Source organism: Thrips palmi, unplaced genomic scaffold, assembly GCF_012932325.1.
Source record: "Thrips palmi isolate BJ-2018 unplaced genomic scaffold, TpBJ-2018v1 HiC_scaffold_8, whole genome shotgun sequence".
NCBI lineage: Eukaryota > Metazoa > Arthropoda > Insecta > Thysanoptera > Thripidae > Thrips > Thrips palmi.
The window spans coordinates 14,852,209-14,858,208 of NW_023144635.1; the positions used below are offsets into that span (position 1 = coordinate 14,852,209).

The following is a 6,000-nucleotide window of genomic DNA, read 5'->3' on the forward strand; positions in this document are numbered from 1 at the left end:
TGATCGTGTGTAATCTTGTAGAGGAAGATTTAAGATTCACTTTCGCGTAATAAAGTGTGGCCCGAGTTGCCTAAGAAAGCTAATCGGTCAAAGATTAAAAAATAGAAGCGTTCTAAATGGCTCTACTTGTTCCGCCCACTATTCCTGAAATCGAACTACATATGAGTGCACTTCAAATTATGTATGAATGACTACCCCTACCTTACGTTTACATCTAAACCCTTCCGAATTTCTAATTGGCTGAGCGATAGCGAAGCCTGTTACTCCACTGCGGTTGAAAAGTTTTGTCTGTCTGTCTGTGTGTGTACACTACTCCTCCTGAACGGCTCGGCCGATCTGGCTGAGATTTCGCAGGGTTATTAGGTATGTTCTTGGCTCGGCACACGCGAAATTTCACCATCCTAGCTCAAGTGGTTTAGTTTTTATAGCCGAAAAACACCTAAAAAACGGCGAAAAATCGAGTTTTCTGTCGGTAGACCTCTCCTGCCTGGATGAAAGGGGGGTCTGGGGGGCGGGGCCCCCCAGCCGCGACATGTCGAAAAGTTACAAGGGTCAAGATCGTGTAATTTGTAGATGAAGCACCTCTATCTAGAATGAAGGGGAGTCTGGCATGCAACAGTTCTGAAGTAACTGATGATGGACGAGCATTGTCTGCCGAAGGCAGCCTAGCGCCGCCGGCCAAGGTAGGTACGCCAGGCGCGGATTGGAGAAACAAGCAGCGACACATCGCGAAGCCTGTTACGACAAGACGCGGTCTGGCGTTAACCTACCTTGTTTAACATACACGCCAGACCGTGTCTTGTCGTAACAGGCTTCGCGATGCTGCGCCAGTTTCGACCATCCACGCCTGGCGTACCTACCTTGCACTCTGAGAACAAATGACGGTAAATCCTGGATAATTTTTTTGCCAAACTTTACCGTACTTCAAAAACCAGTATCCACCGTACTTGTTTTACATAATATTCCGTAGTCTTTTAACAGTAGTTGCCGTTCTTCCGTACAGTCCATGCCGTAGGAAGGACCAGGTCTGGTCCCAACAAGGGCCGCTTCCAAGAATTGTCCACATCAGGATCTTGAAAAAAGGGGGTCGACCGACTGAAAAATTTTATTGCACCTTTCGATAGGTCTCGTCAAGACCTTTCCAACGAGTGGTCGAAAGGGGGGTCCAGGAGTCCGACTTCAGCAGTTGCGTTCAGCAGGAACTTGGAAAAAGAGGGTCAACCGACTAAACAAAATTATAGCAGTTTTTGATCGGTATTAAAAGTACGGGATTGCCAGGTAAAAAAGTACGGGATCCCCTGTAAAAAAAAGTACGGTGTTTCTTGTATAAAAAAGGACGGTATTGCCTGTAAAAAAACGACGGAATTGCCTGTTAAAAAAGTACGGTGAAGTCTGGAGTAATCAGTACAAGATTTACCGTGATCTTTTCTCGCAGTGTGGCCTGCGGCGCTAACCTGCCTTCGGCAGGCTGCTTTCCTAGGCCGGCCGTGGAAATGGGCGTGATCCCCTCAAAAATAGCATTTGGTCATCTAAATCTACACCAATCGGATTCAACTTTCGGTCGGGGGTCCGAACGGGTTCTATTTTCGTCATCAGCAGCCTCAAAAACACATGAAACGATATGAAACTTGACACACAGTTGAAAGTACCGTCAGCGGGGGTAACTTGGGACACCGGGGGTAACTTGGGACAGTCTGCCCTGTACAGCTTGGTGGTGCTGCCATTCGGCGACGGGGGTTCCTAGCGTCAAACCCGCGGCAGAGTTTCGTTTCAGAGGCCTCAGGGCACGCGCGGAAAGGTAGAAAAGGCGCATAACATCACAATTAGTATTTGAGAAACGGGAAACTACATATTAGGGTTTTTGACGAAATATGTCAAACCTTAACAAGTTGACCCCAGTGCGAGGAGTGAAAAGCAGATTTGGCCGATTAGTCTCTCTGGGCTGTTAGATCATACACAGACAATAACGTTCGCAAAAGGGCGTTGATTATAGTTTCCCCATCTTCGGTCCACCCTGCATTTTATCGAAAATCGAAATTTTACGGGGTAACTTGGGACAGTCTTTTTCTCAGGTTTCCAGCAGTCCTAGCCTCCAAGGAGTTGACTGACCCGGTCCCAGACATAACATAAACTTCGGATTTTACACTGATGATGGAAAGGGATGCCTTGCTCTGCAGATTTGTCTTCTGGTAATCCATATTTTGAAATTTTCAGAAAATGCTTGGATAATACCAGTAGAAAAGAGAGTTCCACGTAGAGCCCTAGATATAGTCCAATATCGGTCCTACAAGAGTTCCTAGGCCTGAATTCTTGGTCTACATGTTGTGACTTAAATTTATTACATCCATTAACTTCAATAGATGCATGGGAATGTAGCTAATTACCTACTGTCCCAAGTTACCCCCGGTCATGGGGTAACTTGGGACACTCTTTCGAGACCGCTTGGAAACGATGTAATCGAGGCAAATGAACCAGACAAGTATGAAATGGGGGGGAAAGGGTCAAACTTTAACATAGTTAGGATACAATGGTCTGGATTGAGAATCTTGCCTCTGGCGTTCAAAAAACGTGAAAAAGTGTCCCAAGTTACCCCCGTTAACGGTACCCAAAAAGTTGTCTTTTTTCTGCCGTTTTTAAGTGTTTTTTGGCTAATATGACCGAATGGATTGAGATAGAAAGCTGAATTTTGGTGTGTGGCGAGCCAAGGACATATCTAATGACCCTGCAAAATCTCAGCCAGATCGGCCGAGCCGTTCAGGAGGAGTAGTGCACACACACACACACGCAGACAGACAGACAAAACTTTTCAACCCCACTGGAGTAACGGGCTTCGCTATCGCTCAGCCAATTAGCACTTAAGAAAGAGACAGTGATCGATTTTGGGACCAAAATCAGAACGAAAAGTCGTTTTTTCTAGGGGTGTCCGAAATTACCCCAAAACACGGGGTAATTTCGGACACTGCTTCGGACGCTCCACTGTAAAATCGGTGAGGTGCAGATATTTGAAATAAGCGCCAAATCGAAGCTTAAGGTGGGTAGATGATAAATTTTAACCATCAAGTCCATGACAGCACCACAAATTTCACAATTTCAAAAAAACCTATCAAAAGTGTCCGAAGTTACCCCGTTTCACGGTACATAAAAGATCTTCATATTTCGACTGGAATTCGCCACACGCGAGCCGCTGGTAATCCCTTGCCGGCCGGCCAGACCCCCGGTCCCGGACCGGACCTACCTGCCTGGCCTCTGGCAAGCTGTCCCCGGCGCCTCCCGGCCAGAGGTGAGGCCTTCACCCCTTCAACACGTTTTGACACGTAGAATGTTAACATATGTTTTCGAATCCAATTGAATGCCCAGGAACTCGCATGCATCGATGAATCGACGTGTTACTTAATTTTCGTAAATACGTTGTGTTGCCCCTGGAAAGGAGGCAATTTCCTTCTGTGGCTTAGGTATACGGCAACAACTAGACCAAACTTACGTTAGACACTTTACGAACTAGCCATGTGCTAAAAAATCAGGTCAGAGCCCGTCAACAAACGTCAATTTGGGCATATTTTCAGTTATGCACCCAAAAGATGGGCAAACGCCTGCACCGCCGCTCTGCAGGAGGGACCACCTGGGCTCCACCTCTTAAAATGATCCTTAGGGTTAGTACAACAACTGTACCAAGTATCTGGTATCACATTTTGCAAGTTAGTACCCACTAAACTCCGGACTACTTTGTGCCGAGTGGAAATTCCTGCTTGAAAATAACGTTTTTAGTGGAAAACGAAAAAATGCTCAACTTTGGAGGTGCACAGCGCCTAGACCGTTTGAGCTACAGACCTGGGCGTGTGCTCATTGGATTCAGCGGACCATTTTCTACAAGATGCAAGTTTCGGAAAGTCAAAAAATTTATTCCAAGTTTCCCCAAAAACTGTTTAAATTATTGTAATTTTTCGACTTTTTCGCAAATATCTCAAAAACTATTGGTCGTAGAGTAAATCTGAGGGCATATTCTGGTTCCTTGTTCAATTCTACATAAGGATACTAAATTTTAAGGCATTCGGACGAAAACTGTGCCTGTAGGGCAAAATACCCAAAATGCCTGCAAAATGGGCAAAAAAAACACAAAATGCACTATATCTCCGAAACGAATTTTTTTCGGCCAAACCAAAAGTGGCCGATTTTTACTTTTTATGAAGAGAACTTACCCACAAAAAATCAGAAGGATCGGACGACATCAATGTAAGGGGTGGCTTTTCTTAAATAAATTTGCTCTGATGGACCTCTCTGAAGGCTCTGAAGCGTTCTGACGCGACATGTCTAGGAACAAACGTGACCGCTTGATAGCAGTCCAACACACGGTGGACACGTCTCCTCGCAGAAAAAAGCCGGCCGAAAGTTCCAAGTTAGGGGCCGTACATTAATTACGTTTCGCACCAAGGGAGAGGGCGTGGGGAGGTAATCTGTCCGGCGTAACCGTGTGGTACATGGAGGGGCGGGGGGTTTGAGGCAGCGTGACGTTACACAGAATACTTCCAATATGAGAGAAGCACAAACGGTTAATAAGGGTAAATTAAGAAAGTGTTTACACAGTGAAGTCTTTACGGATACCGTGTTTGTAGGTTACGGATGATTTTGTACAGCCGAATTACGGATTACGGGGGGGTCACCCCCTTTTTTGAAGTGCCTAGTTTTCATTGAAAACTCTTTCCTACCTTAAGGAGTTTAATTTTGCCTTGTAATGTGTTCCTTATAGATTCCAAATTCAGCCAGACATTTAACCCTTATGAGTCGAGGTATTCTGTACAGGATACTTGACACATTTGTCTAGTTCACACCGTCGCCCTTTTTGGAAAGTGAGTTCCAGTTTTTTGTAGAGATGGCAGAAAAGTGCAAAAAAGGAAGTATTAACTCTCTAGATGTATGTGTGAAGTAACCTGTACAGAATCCTGGACCTAGAGATCAATAGGGTACTTCGGAGAAGAGCTGGACCGGAAGTTGAGAAGAAATCAAGAAGAAGAAACGCCGGACTTGTATGAGAATGTAACTCTGCGGAAGCGGCAGAACGGCGACGCAGACGCTCATTCTTACGCATTTCGCATACTTTGTTCTTCTTGATTTCTTCTCAACTTCCGCTCCAGCTCTTCTCCAAAGTACCCTATTACTTTCGAGAAAACGTGCGCACCGAAGGTTGGCAGCGTTGTTTTGTGGCCGAAGTTTTCTACACTCATAGGGTACTTGGGTTAAATGTCTGGCTGAATTTGGAATCTATATGGAACACATGACAAGACAAAATTAAACTCCTTAAGGTAGGAAAGAGTTTTCAATGAAAACTAGGCACTTTTTAAAAAAAGGGGGCTTTAATGGGTATTTCCCACGTTGAGTGCGTTGCGACGATCCTCTCTTCAAAGCGGCACCTTTGTTCTGTCCAATAAACCCATACAAACGCGGCAGTAGCCCGCGCCCTAGACGAAGGCCAAGTCCCGGCCAGCGGGCCATCACCCGGCCAACACCCGGCCAAGTCCGGCCAACACCCGGCCTGGGCACGGTCAACTCCGGCCAAACCCGGCCTTGGACAACACCCCGCCATTGCTTGGCCAGCACGCGGCCCATTCCGGCCATACTAATTTAACGGCCGAAAAAGGGTCTTTTTGCTGTCTTAAGCGCTTCCGAGGCTCCCCATAACACTCCCGGCGCCTTTTTCGGTACCGCGGTATTAGTGGGTAGGCGAGCGTGTGTCGGGCTCGAAATGGCATACGATCATGTGTGGTCTAGTCCTGAATGGAAATGATAAATAGTGGGTAGGCAGCCCCGCAGACACGCCTGTTGAGCAGGCTGGCCTACGCTGTACCCTGGCAGGCGCTGGCTCGGCCCTGGCAAATGGAACGCGGGGACATGGCGATCAGGCACCCCCTTTTTAGTGGTGTGGCCGGGGATGGGCAGACTATTTACTTTTGGACCCTTTCACCACAAGCTTGAACACACAGTTCGTTCTCTTTACTTATTTATTTT

General features: G+C 46.5%; 1 protein-coding gene across 1 annotated transcript in view; it reads right to left on the minus strand.

Moving 5' to 3' along the window:
* Positions 1–4,215, minus strand: part of LOC117653669 — a 28,385-nt gene extending 24,170 nt beyond the window's left edge. The window contains exon 1 of the mRNA XM_034399493.1: positions 4,197–4,215. The gene's annotated coding sequence lies outside the window, so the exon portion shown is untranslated. The remainder of the gene's footprint in view (positions 1–4,196) is intronic.
* Between the last annotated feature and the right edge of the window lie 1,785 nt (positions 4,216–6,000).